This window comes from Sorex araneus, chromosome 4 (assembly GCF_027595985.1).
Source record: "Sorex araneus isolate mSorAra2 chromosome 4, mSorAra2.pri, whole genome shotgun sequence".
Lineage (NCBI taxonomy): Eukaryota > Metazoa > Chordata > Mammalia > Eulipotyphla > Soricidae > Sorex > Sorex araneus.
In genome coordinates this window covers 193,882,296-193,896,217 of record NC_073305.1, presented here as the reverse complement: position 1 = coordinate 193,896,217, position 13,922 = coordinate 193,882,296, and the positions used below count along the sequence as shown (strand labels likewise).

The 13,922-nt window shown below is 52.0% G+C and overlaps 1 long non-coding RNA gene across 1 annotated transcript; it reads right to left on the bottom strand.

The window, feature by feature from the left end:
- Positions 1-5,019: 5,019 nt before the first annotated feature.
- LOC129404438 (uncharacterized) lies at positions 5,020-13,848 on the bottom strand. Its single transcript, XR_008629868.1, has 3 exons — positions 13,596-13,848; positions 10,539-10,722; positions 5,020-5,187 (listed from the first exon to the last, which is right to left on the bottom strand). It is a non-coding gene; the product is annotated as an uncharacterized LOC129404438 (long non-coding RNA).
- Between the last annotated feature and the right edge of the window lie 74 nt (positions 13,849-13,922).

Here is a 13,922-nt window from a genome sequence, read left to right as displayed (position 1 = left end):
GCAGCGCCCCCCACAGGCTGACAGGAGTGTGGGTGTGCAAGTAGAAGGGCACATGCCAAGGCAAGGTGGCCTGAGAAAGGGCCCAGGACACCACTGTCCCCCGGGGCTCACAGGAAACAGCCCCAGCAGTTCTGTGCCCACAAGGTATCTCCAGAGGCTGGCGCTGCAGTCCCCACAGCCACACCTTCCCTGGGAGTTCCATGAAGCAGGTGGGCGGGGGCTGCTCTGTGCTCAGGGCCACGTCCCTGGAGCCTCTCAGCCGGCTTCATTTGTGGGGGCGTAGACTGGGGGTGTTCAGGGGCTAGTCCTGGCTCTGTTCAGCAGCTTGGGGACCATCTATGGCACAGGGGACTCAACTGAGATCATGGCTGCCAGACAGAAAGCAACTGGCTGGCCTCCCAGACTCTCTCTGGCCCCTCAACCCACCAGAAATAATGGGGGGAGCTGAAGCAATAGGTCAGCAGGTAGGATGCTTGCCCTGCGTCTGGCCGGCCCAGATCTGACTCCAGCATCCCGTATGGTTCCCCAACCACACCAGAAGGAACTCTTGAGCATCGCTGAGTAAAGCAGAAGGAAGGAAGGAAGGAAGGAAGGAAGGAAGGAAGGAAGGAAGGAAGGAAGGAAGGAAGGAAGGAAGGAAGGAAGGAAGGAAGGAAGGAAGGAAGGAAGGGAGGGAGGGAGGGAGGGAGGAGGGAGGGAGGGAGGGAGGGAGGGAGGGAGGGAGGGAAACAGAAGAAAGGAAAGAAAGAAAGAAAGAAAGAAAGAAAGAAAGAAAGAAAGAAAGAAAGAAAGAAAGAAAGAAAGAAAGAAAGAAAGAAAGAAAGAAAGAAAGAAAGAAAGAAGAGAGGGAGGGAGGGAGGGAGGGAGGGAGGAAGGAAGGAAGGAAGGAAGGAAGGAAGGAAGGAAGGAAGGAAGGAAGGAAGGAAGGAAGGAAGGAAGGAAGGAAGGAAGGAAGGAAGGAAGGAGTGGGAGGGAGGGAGGGAAGAAGGAGACAAAGAAACGAAAGAAAGAAAACAGGAAAGGAAGGAAGGGAGAGAGAGAGGTTTCTGTTGTGTCGCCCACGGGCCCTCCTCAGCAGTGCTTTGGGGGCTCCTTCTAGCGTGGTGCTGGGGACCATGTGGGGAGTGAATCCAGGGCTCTTGCCTGCAAAGTCTGTGCTCCGCCCTTGGAGGAGTGTCCCTGGCCCTCACGTGGACACTGAAAAGCACTTTCGTTTCCCTCAGGAAGTATGACCTGTGCTCAGGGCAGGGACCCTGTGAGGCCAGGGTGGGGACGGTGCCATTCTCCAGACACTCCATCTCCAAGAACTGTCCCCACAGTTGGTCCGGTGGTACCCCAGGGTTGGGACATGGTAACAGTCAAGAGAAGTCAGTGTGACTCCAAGTCCAAGGCCAGTGACAAGCACCCCGCGCAGGGCGTGCCCAAGCCAAATATTTGCTGCCTATCTGCCATTTCTCTTAGATAGAAACAAAGTTTTAGGTTTCGGGGTCAGCCTAGAGCAAGCCTTACAGTATAATGAAAGAGCTATTTCTACAGATTTTATAAACAAACACATTATATGGGGTTAGGGAGGTGACTCAGAAGACAAACACCTGCTTTGAATGTGTGAGGCTCTGGATTTGGTCCCCAACACTGTGAAAATTAAAAAAAAAAAAAAAGGGCTGGAGAGCTAGTACAGTGGGTAGGGCTTGCCCTGCACACAGCTGACCCGGGTAGTACAGTGGGTAGGGCTTGCCCTGCACACAGCTGACCCGGGTAGTACAGTGGGTAGGGCTTGCCCTGCACACAGCTGACCCGGGTAGTACAGTGGGTAGGGCTTGCCCTGCACACAGCCGACCCGGGTAGTACAGTGGGTAGGGCGCTTGCTTTGCACACAGCCGACCCGGGTAGTACAGTGGGTAGGGCGCTAGCCTTGCACACACCTGACCCGGGTAGTACAGTGGGTAGGGCTTGCCCTGCACACAGCTGACCCGGGCTGGATCCCCAAGCACCACCAGAAGTGATCCCTGAGCATGCTAAATGTGGGAAGGAGTAAGGAGAGAGGAGAGGCAGGGAGAACAGGTCAGTGGGGGGCCAGGGATGCGGGGGAGGTCAGTGAGTGACCAGTTCATGCCTGTACTATTATTTTTCCTGTGATCCCAGAGCATCTTTCAGGGGAAATGAGCATCTCTGCACCTCCATAGAAACAGAAATTCCTCAGAGCCGCTGCTGGGGACAGAGCAGGACTCGGGCCAGTGTGCCGCACATGACCCCGCATCACATCACTGGCCCTTGGCCACTATTCTCTCTCCCCCCCTCCTTTTCTCTCTGTCTCTCTCTCCCTCTCTCTTTTCATCTCTCTCTCTGTCTGTCTCTGTCTCTGTCTCTCCCTCTCTCAAATCAGGGTCACAGCCACAGCCACATGGAGACAAAAGCCTTAACTTCTCAACTCCCCCTCCGCTACAGGTGATTATATTTCATTCTGGGAAGTCCATACCTTGCTGTCTTAGGGCTCACTCCTGGCTCTGTGCTCAGGGAGCACTCCTGGTGGGGCTCAGGGGACCCTATGCCATACCAGGGATGAAAACATGATCAGCCACGTGCAAGGCAAGCACTGTCCCCCTACCCTGTCGCTGGGGCCCCTGGCTGGATGTGGACAGAGGGGAACAGGATGAACTGGAAGGGAACTTGATACCCACGACCAGTGGCAACCAGGCCTCTTGGGCTGGGGACACAACCAACCATCCCAGGATGAGATGGGGGTTCATGAGCAGCCCAGGTGGGGGTGCATCTAGGTCTGGCTATAGTCTCCCCCTTGCTCAGCTGTCATGCTACAGGCCAACACCCCTACAGTGATGCAGAAAAGACTAAGGTAGAAGGCGTGGGGGTGTTCCTGGGGGCTCAGCCCCATGAAAGAACAGCGCAGTGGGCAGGGCCCTCTTCCCCTGGCCCTTCTCAGTTCTGGGGTTCCACCCCACCCCCGAACTCTGTCCATGGGTCTTACCTGCTTCATGCACTGTGGTCATGGCTGGCCTTGCCGAGAACCCCAGAGGCGGTGCAAGGGAGCGTGGGAATAGGGCAGGGATAGGCCTCCTGGAGTTTCAGCAGCAGGTGACATGGAGTGACAGATGGTATGGGACCACAGAGATTGTGGAGCAAAGGCAGGAGGAGGACAGAACACAGCCTCACAATCCACCTGCCGCCAAGGTTCTCTGTTCTGAACCCAGAGATCGCTAAGGGAAAGTGGACGAGGAGAAGCTGGGCCAGATGTGGCCATGTGCCAGCCCAGGGCTGGGATGGCTGAGACAGCCAGGACTGATCACACGCAGGGTCAGTCTGGTGAGGGGATACCACGCACAGAAGGTGAAAAGTCTCAGGTCTGGCTTCACCTTTGACCCTCTGAAGTATCCACTGGGGCTAGAGACAGCACAGGGAGTAAGGCGGTGGGCACACAGCTGATTCTGGATCACTCCCCAGCACCCCAGAGGGTCCCTGGAGCACCAACAGGGGTGACCCTGAACAGAGTGCCAGGAACAAGCCCCAGCAGCACAAACCACCATAGAAAAGAAAGTATCCATGTGGACAGCTAGGGCCTGTGAGATGGAAGAACGAGTCCCTCCAGTAAGGCTGCCACTGTGTGTGTGTGTGTGTGTGTGTGTGTGTGTGTGTGTGTGTGTGTGTGTGTGTGTGTGTGTGTGTGTGCAGGGATGAGCCCCTCCACTGATGCTGCCACTGTGTATGTATGTATATGTGTGTGTGATCTGCAGGGAAGCCCCTCCAGCAAGGCTGCCACTATATGTGTGTGTGTGTGTGTGTGTGTGTGTGTGTGTGTGTACTGTGTGTTTGTGTGTGTGTGTGATATGTAGGGGAGCCCCTCTCTCGAGGCTGCCACTGTATGTATGTTTGTGTGTGATATGCAGGGAAGCCCCTCCAGCAAGGCTGTCATTATGTATGTGTATGTGTGTGTGCACGTGCGTGCGTGGGGCGGGGGGGTGGGGGGGAGAGGAGCCTTCACTTTGCCCACCTTTCACTTCCAAGGCCAAGTTCCTCCTACGGCAGATCCCAGGGCTGCGCAATCCTCTTGCCAGCCCGTGCTGCCCAGAGAGGGCCCGGAGAGCAGGGCGGTGGCTCCAAGGCAGACAGCAAAGGAGGGAAGAGTGGGTATGGGGAGAAGTGGGTTCTGGTCTTGGGAGCCATATTCACTGTCCTGGGTCCCCTCTGGCTGCACAGAAACCCTGGGAGGAAGCTTCCTGCTGTGCTCCTGCGCTGACAAGGCAATGCTTAGAGGTGGGGTTGGGGGGCAGGGCCAGGATGCTGGGCAGGCGGCTGTAGGCCTTTGGGGTTCCGACAGTGCTCAGGGGCTCATGGGTAGAGGGGGGCCACGGGGCTCACACTCACTAGGTCTCCACTCTAGTCAGCTCCCCAGCCCATCTGGGCTTGATTTTCATCTTGGGGCCACTTCCAGAGGGTGCTCGGGTCCGACTCTGACTCTGCCCCAGTGGAACTCGGGGGATTATATGCGGTGCTGGAGATTAAACTGGGGTAGGGCAGTACAAGCGCCTTAACCCCTGTCTATATCTCTGTCCCATCTGGTGGGATTATTTTTGGAATGGGGCAAGGGGTGGTGGGAGGGAGAGCACACCTGGGGACTGTTCTGGAAGGCTCAAGGGACCATGAGCGGTGATGGGGATAGACCCATTGTCAGCGACGTACATGGCCAGCACCTGACTGCGTGTGTCAGCTCCCCAGCCCCAAAAGGCTCTGAAACAACCGAAGTGAGTGTCGCTGTATGCTACTCCCTCTGGAAGTTCCTCCTCCACAGTCACCATCCTGGCCCTTGTCAACCCACAAACCTCCAGAGGGTCCCCCAGCCTTCAGTATCTGCACACTGACCACTGGAAGAATCCTCCCCCAGAGCCCTTGCCCACAGGCCCAGCAAGCCCTGTGTGTGCCCCACCACCTCGCCAACCCCAGCACAAACCCAGAGCGGATCATCCCCTGGAAAGGGCACCTCCACCCAGGCGACCCCCTCACCTGCACGTGGACAGGACGCCTGGCTAGCACTGACGCTATCTTCAGATAATCCTTCCCGCTGGAGAAAAGTGAGGCGGGCGGGTAGCCATGGGTTCTCTGATAAGGCACAGGGGCTCCACACAGGTGTCCGCACTCCCGGCGCCCATTTCTCTTACATGATTAAGCTGCAGGGGCCTGAGAGACAGCACAGAGGTTAAGATGCTACCTGGTATGCAGCTGACCCAAGTTCAATCCCCAACACCCCAGAGGGTCCCCCGAGTCCTGCCAAGTGTGATTCTGAGCAGAGTCAGGAGTAAGCCCCGAACACAACACAAGTGTGGCTCCAAAACAACAAAAGCACTTAAGGCTGCAGCTATGTATGTGGCATAGTTCTTTTTGAATATTGCAAACACCTTAGCAAATTAAGTGTATCCTAACAATGATAAAAAAAATTTCTTGGTGGGAAAGATAGAATATGGGTTAAGGCTTTTTTTGCCTTCCATGAGGCCAACCCCTGGTTGATCCCTGCACCAGAGTCTCCTGAGCACTACTGGGAGTGACCTCTTAGTATACAACTGGGAACAGTCCAGAACACTGCCAGGTATTGCTTAATCCCCTCCCCAAATAAAATCCCATCTATTACTCTTAGCACCTCATGGATTTAACTTTATTTCTTTTAGTTGAACCAAAAAATTTTTTTCATGGTTTACATGTCTGTGTATGTGTGCACACGTGCAGGTTCTCATGAATGTATTCCTGGACATCAAATCCAGGGCCTCATATACACAAGGCAAGTAAGTGATCTACTGTAACAACATACTGAGTAACATTCCAGACCTGTTCTGATAAGTTTCCAGGGCTGAAAGCCCAGAAGAAAAATAATAGCAGGGGGTGCTGGAGTGATGGTATAACAGGTAGGGCATCTGTCCTTCACCTGGCCAACCCAGGTTCAATCCCCAGGATCCCATATGGTCCTGCAGGCACTGCCAGGAGTAATTTCTGAGTGCAGAGCCAGGAGTAATCACTGAGCATAGCCAGATGTGAACTCAGAAAGAAAATAATTAATAATAATAATAATAATAATGGCAGGACTGGAGTACAGCAGATAGGGTGTTGGCCTTGCACACAGCCAACCCAGATTCAACCCCAGCATACCATACTGTCCCCTGAGCCTGTCAGAAATGATCCTTTATACAATGCACTGGTTGAACTCCACAAGAAGAAAACTGCCAACCCGACCAAAAAATGGGGTGATGAAGTGAACAGAAACTTTCCCAAAGAAGAAATCCGAATGGCTGAGAGGCACATGAGAAAATGTTCAACATCACTAATCATCAGGGAGATGCAGATCAAAACAACAATGAGATATCATCTCACACCACAGAGACTGGCCCACATCTCAAATAACAAAAGCAACCAGTGTTGGCGTGGATGTGGGGAGAAAGGGACTCTCCTTCACTGCTGGTGGGAATGCCGACTCGTTCAGCCCTTTTGGAAAACAATATGGACGATTCTCAAAAAGTTAGAAATTGAGCACCCATTTGACCCAGCAATACCACTCCTGGGAATATATCCCGGAGAGGCAAAAAGGTATAGTAGAGATGACATCTGCATTTCCATGTTCATTGCTGCTCTGATTACAATAGCCACAATATGGAAAAAATCAGAGTGCTCGAAAACAGATGATTGGCTAAAGAAACTCTGGTATATCTACACAATGGAATACTACGTAGCTGTCAGAAAACATGAAGCCATGAAATTTGCATATAAGTGGATCAACATGGAAAGTATCATGCTGAATGAAATGAGTCAGAAAGAAAGAGACAGACATAGAAAGATCGCACTCATATGTGGACTATAAAGTAGCTGAGGGTACAAGCTTACAATGTTGCGATTTCTGGCAGATATTTCTCTGGATTTAGTTACTAAAATACTGAAATACAGAAATCCAAAACTGTGTGGCTGCTAGTGCGGCCTCCTGACCTCATATCTCTTCATTCTCAGCAATGGAAAACAAATTACCAAATGCTTTCTTTTCAGCAGGTCGACTTTAGGGGGGAGAAACTCCAAATCAATAATAGTGAATTTTTTGTTGAAATATTGAATGTAATCAAAGTAAAGTGAAAGTAAAGTGAAATTTACCAGTTACACATGTGGGGTGGGGGGCTGGGGAGGTGGGGGGAAGGGGGGAGGTATACCATGATTCTTGGTGGTGGAATATGTGCACTGGTGAAGGGATGGGTGTTTGAGCATTGTATAACTGAGACTTAAACCTGAAAGCTTTGTAACTTTCCACATGGTGATTCAATAAAAGAATAAAATAAAATAAAATAAAATAATATATATATGTCTATAAAAAAAAAAAGAAATGATCCTTGAGTGAAAAACTCTTCCAAATCCCTTGCAAGCATGAGTCATCAGGGGCACCCTGGAAGGGGGGGCGGGGGGTGAGCCCAGCACCCACTCAGAGGCCTAGCAGCCGAAAGCCTCCACACTCCACAATCACCACCATGTTCCTAGCGAGACTCCACTACTCATGACAAGCCTCATCCATAAATTAATCTGATGAAAAACTCAGGGCTGGAGCAATAGCACAGCGGGTAGGGCATTTGTCTGGCACAGGGCCGACCCGGGTTCGATTCCTCCACCCCTCTCTGAGAGCCCAGCAACTACGAGAGTATCTCGCCCACTCAGCAGAGCCTGGCAAGCAACCCATGTGTATTCAATCTGCCAAAAACAGTAAAAAGTCTCACAATGAAGACGTTACTGGTGCCCACTCGAGCAAATTGATGAGCAACAAGATGACAGTGATACAGTGAAAAATTCAGGTAGGCCAGTTTTGTGACTGAAATCTCCAGGCTTCATCCAGAGTCGGAGATGGGCTATCTCCCCCCATTTCCCTGTACTTCCCAAAGTTCTGGCAGTCACGCACACTTTCCAGTGTCAGTACCCAGTTAAAAATTTAAATCCAGCTGTATCACCCCATTGAAAATTCTGGACTTCCTGGATGCAGCCATACAACACTGATAAAGCTACTTCTGCTTTATCAGTGTTTAGCACACCAGATTGGATGTGATATAATGTATGTAATGCAACTGATCTCGATTAACAAAATATAATGTAACACCTTATATACAGCACAGAATGTAACACCTGTAACATCATCTTCATAATGTCGTGTACAGGGGCTTAATGGCTCCATGGTGAGATACAGCAGTTAGTCTTCACTAACGTTCTTCCAAGGAAACATTTTTTGATCAATTTTTTAGCAAATTATAACGAGCAATATAAAATAAATTGTAGAGGGCCTGCTATGGGAATAGGCATAAGGGGTGGATAGAAAATTGGAGATAACAGTGGTGGGAAGGTACAATGGTGGTGGGACTGATGTTGGTATACTGAATGTAACAAATAATCATGAGCAGCTTTGTAAACCACAGTGTTTAAATCAAGTAAGAAAAATAAAATAAAATTTTAAATAAATAAAAAGAAGTGGTTCCTGAATGTAGAGTCAGGAGTAAGCCTTGAGCATCCTTGAGTGTGTCCCGAAAGTCAAAAAAAAAAAAAATCTCTAACCAGCTAGGTTAAAACGTCCTGGCAAAAGATGGATTCCTGGCTAGATTTGCTTTCCCCAAGGTCACTCAATCTAGACTACACATCATCTTCGTAAGAGTCAATATCCTTTGTGGCCCTGGTCATATCTAGACAGCCCAAACCCTTCACTTCAAATTTAGTTCTTCGTAGTGGTGCCTCCCCCTAGTGCAATTCATTTTTATTTATTTGGCCACACCTGGTAGTGCTCAGGGCTTACTCCTGGCTTTGAGCTCAGCAATCACTCCTGGCAGTGCCCAGGGGAGACAGTGCAAGGTTAAGACCAGGGTCAGCCATGTGCAAGGCAAGTGTCTTACCCCCTCTTGCTCTCTCTCTGGTCCCCTCAAATATAGATTTTCAAATAATGCTAGTCACAGGTATTTTGTAACGGCAGGACTAATAAATCATACAAATGCAAATGGGTATGTACACCAATTCAGAATAAAAATCACTGGGGCCACCCCGGGAGGAGAAAGGCTTTTGTCCCTCAGCCTTTCCTTTCGGCGACGGTGGCGGTGGCAGCGTGGTGACTGCCATCTTTTGGAGCCCATTAGACAGAGGTACAAGCTTGCAGTGACGGGGCGCACGGGAGATCTCAAGATGGGGGGCAGTACTGGCACTGCTCTCTGCCCAGATGAGACCCCAAACAGCCCCATACGAACAGGTCCTCCGCTCCTGAATGACTGTGATCCCAGAGGCACACTAACCAATTTCGGAACCCAGCGGCTTCTTGCAGAAATGCCTCTAGACTGTGAACTAAGCTACAGTCCCATACTGCCCCAGGAGGGGAAAGGTTTTAGTCCCTCGGCCTTTCCTTTCGGCGGCAGCGGCGTGGTGACCGCCATCTTTTGGAGCTTACTAGACAGAGGTACGAGCTTGCAGTGACACAGCTTCTGGCAGAAATTTCTCTGGACTTAATTACTACAATACCAGAAATCCAAAACCACGTGGCCGCAACAGTGGCTGCATGACCTCATATGCTCTTCATTCTCAGCAATGAAAAACAAATTATCAAATGATGCCTTTTCGGCAGGTCTGATTGTTGGGGGGAAATTCCAAATAATAATAGTGAATTTTCTGTCGAAATATTGAATGTAATCAAAGTAAAGAGAGAGTAAAGTGAAAATCATCAGCCATATGGGGGGGTGGATGGGAGGTATACTGGGGTTCTTGGTGGTGGAACATGTGCACTGATGAAGGGATGGGACTTAAACCTGTATGACTGGGACTTAAACCTGAAAGCTTTGTTAACTTTTCTCATGGCGATTCAATTTAAAAAAATAAATTAAAAAAATAAACACGGTGCCGGAGAGATAATCCAGGGGTAAAGACACTTGCCTTGCAGACAGTGACCCAGGTTCAATCCCCAATGCTACAAAGGGTCCTTGAGCACCGCCAGCCTCAGTGGCTCTGGACTCAAATCCAAGCTCCGTCCAGCGAGTTCACAGCCACTAGGCACCCAATGGCAACCCTGTGACTCTGCAGAATTCTGTTCCCCAAAAAAGCCGAGATTGGCACATGGCCCCATGCAGGAGGAATTATATGGAGAAATATAATCACAGGACCTATAGACTACACTGATGTACCAGTCCGTCCCGCCCATGTTTATTGCTCTGCAGCAGCTGTCTCCCTGCTGCAGGGCACTGGGGGCTTTCCCAGGGTCCCCCATGTTCTTCAAGCTCCTCTGCTCCTAGGCCCTGGGGCTACTGGATGCCAGGCTGGGCCACTGCTCTGAGACTCTATTCTCTCAGCTTGATTTGGGCACCTGCCCAAAGCCTCACAGGAGAAATGCCACAGCTGAGCACAGCTCAGGAGAGGAGGATCAGGAGCACGGCTCAGGGCCAATTCCTAAAGCTGAACCCCAGACAACCAGATCCAGCCTTGTCAAGTGAGGGTCAAGGCCAGAGTGCTCAGGGACACCGACTCACACACATGCCACCCAGCCCCCTTTCTACCTGCAAAAGGTGCTCCACGTGGTGTCAGGATACATATGTCTTCATCCTGGAGCCCTGCGGCTAGTCAGGGCCCCCTCACCACCCCTGCACCTTTCCTGGCATACTTGGCTTCCTGCAGAGTTGTCCTCTAGGAAGTTTTTCTTCACTTGACTTCGTTTGAATAGGGACATGTCTTTACACTTGGCTACCTGTGGAAGGACAGGGTCAGTCTCCCCAAAATATCCAGACAGGCTATTCCTGAATGCCCAGAGCTTTCTTTCTCCCAGCCTTTGTCTGCTCTGCATGTGGGCCTAAGATTCACCAAAGGCCTGTGGGGAAACTGCTGCTGAGAGTAGTTTTGCTCACAGGCAAATACCACAGTGTTGGTCAAGTACAGCCTTTGGACTCTGTCTACACTGTTATCAAAAGGACAGATTGAGGGCTGGAGAGTAGTACAATGGGTAGGATGCTTGCACACAGCCCACCCAGATTCGATCTCTGGCACCACATATGATCCCTCAAGCCCACCAGGAGTGATCCCTGAGCACAGAGCCAGGAAGGGAGCAAAGTGTAGCCCAAAACAAAACACAATTTTTTAAAATTAAAAAATAAAAGGACTTGGGCCGGAGTGATAGTACAATGGGAGAGTATTTGCTTTGCATGCGGCCTACCAGGGTTTGATCCCTGGCATCACATATAGTCCCCCGAGCACCGTCAGGAGTAATACTTGAGTGCAGAGCCAGGAGTAGCCCCAGAGTATTGCTTGGGTGTGACCCAAGAAGCAAAATAAATAAAAGGACAGACTGGATGTATGCTCTGGTGGCTGCAGCATCCCGCCTCCTGCGTCCAGAATGAGTGGCAGGAGAGGCAGCAGGCAATGCCACGGGCACCAGTACCACATCAGTGGATGCTGCGGCCAGCATTGGCTGTGGTACTTGTTCTTTGACCTGGGCTGTCCAGCCCTTCTGCTGATTCAAAAAGTGTCACAGTAAGCTACTGCGGATGCCCTGCTTCTTTCTGAGTCACAACCCAAGAATTCCCCATGGTATATGCAGAGTGTCACTGACTATGCAGAGCATCACTGACTTTACCCGCAGGCCCAGGTGCTCCTGAAACGGGGCTGCCTGCAGTGGGGGTGCAGGGCCGCAGGCTGTGTTCACATGACTTCGCAAAGTGGAGGGAAAGTCAAAGAGCTATTTTCACTAGCAATTGTGACTGCTCCCAAGCTTAGTCCAATGTCTGTGTTTGTGCTTTAGATATTTGAGATTTTAATTTTGAGTCCCACCCTGCTGTACTCAGGGTTTACTCCTGGCTCTGCGCTCAGAGATCACTCCCAACAGGGCTCAGGGGCCCCTAGCTGGTGCTGGGGATCGAACCTGAGTCAGCCTCGTGAAAGGCAAATGTCTTAACCCCTTTACTAGCTCTTTGGTCCTAGGTTTTAGAGATTTTAAGATTATATGTAATTTCTCTCCTTCAAAGTGTTGTGGTCAATAGATACGTGGATCTACGCGCAAACATGAAGTTCAAATTGTACTTTTCTCTGAAAGTTGTCTGCAAGGTTTCCTCTGCCAGGCACAGGGCCACGGAGGGCCCATAGCAGTAAACTCTACCAAAGGCCGAAGCTTAGAAATTCACAGGAGCCACTCTACAGTGAGGTTCCTAGGGAGAATAGTGTGTGCAAGTTGGGGTTCTCTCCAGTGGCTCATGGGTGGCTGTGAAAGAGGCCCATTAGCCCTGACCAGTGTCAGCCCAGGACCTCACAATCCCACGCCCTAGTGCTGGAGTGATGTGTCTAGTCCTCAAGCAATCACCAGAAATCGGACTGGCCCAGTACTGGTGCAAAAGGGTTTCTGGGACTCTTATTAATCAACTGCCAATGGCTCCTAGCCTGAAAATGAAGGTTATAATAAAATGAAAATTATAATAAAATTATGAACAAAATAAGAGCACTTGCTGGGTGCAAGGCATGTAAAGCACTCTTCCAACATCTTCTCACTGCCTCCCCCTATAACCCAGAGACAGGTTGCGTGGCAGGGTGGGGGGATGGGGTGGGGAATGGCTGTTGTTACCGAGAGGGACAGTAGTTCCAAGGCTGTGAACCAAGTTTTGTGATGGAGCTAGATTCAAATCCACAATCTGACCCAGGAAAGATGGCAAGACTAGGATGGAAAGAAAGCAAGGTCCATAGAGCACAGAAGTTAAGGGACTCCCTTTGCACCCAGCTGACCCAGGTTCCATCCCGAGCACCTCACAGGGTGCCCCAAGCCCTGCCAGGAGTGATCTCTGAGAGCAGAGGCAGGAGTAAGCCCTGAGTGCCACTGGGTATGACCCCAAAACTCCCCCACAAAAAAAGAAAGACAGCAAGGAGGGAAGTTAAAATAAAGAGAAGTGGGAAGGAATGGGGCCAACTCTGGGTGAGGGGTAAAAGGCAGCCTGTCCGCTGAGGGACCCCGCCAAGGACGAAGGCATGGGTCCCCAGACACTCAGCCGCTGGATTGCAGAAAACTGGCTTTAAAATCTGCCCTGGCACACGGGCACAGCAGGTGCGGTGTGAGCTGGGACGTAGCTGGAGACAGGAGTCCCGAAGGGCCAGTCCCTGTGGCCAGAACCCCCCAAAAGCACCCCACTTTCCTCAGAGAACCCCCTCGGCCCCCAGAGCCCCACATACAATCAACACCCCCTTCCGCTCTGAGGGCTGGGAAGACAGCGGACAAAGTGACTAGAAATCTCGGCTGGAGAGGCCGGAGCGGGGAGGGCCTTTGCCTTGCACGCGGCTGACCCGGGTTCGACCCCCCACATCCCACAGGGTCCCCGAGCACCGCCAGGAGCAATTCCTGAGCGCAGAGCCGGGAGTCAGCCCTGAGCACCGCCGGGTGTGACCCAAAAAGCAAAGAAAGAAAAGAAATCTCGGCCGAAGGCTCCCCTCACCGTGTCCCCAGGGCTCGCCGCTGCCCCGCTGGCGCCCCTCCCCGGGCCCGGGTCCATCCTCTCGAGATGGACCCGACACCGCTCGGCGCCTCGCGGGCTCCGGGGGGCAGGGGCGGGGGACAACCGGGACCCTGACCTGTCACCTGTCACTTGCCTCAGCTCGCTCCTTCCCGCAGTCGTGGGGTCGCGGCGGGAAGGCGGGGGCTCCGGCTCAGCGGGGACTCACTCCCACACAGCACGTCGCAGGGACCCCAGGAGCCCGCCGCCGGCGCCCCCCGTAGCCCCCCTCAGCCCCTCTCCTCGCCTGCAGGCCGAGAACACGGTGGCTCCGGGGCGCGAGTCAGGAAAGGGCGTGCGACAGACGCCTCAGGAGCCCACATAGCCACAGACCGGGCGACCCCGGAAGTGGGCGTGCGCGCGACCCCCGACCGGCCCACCTCCCCAGCGCCTCTCAGCCAATCACAGAGCGCCTCGCGT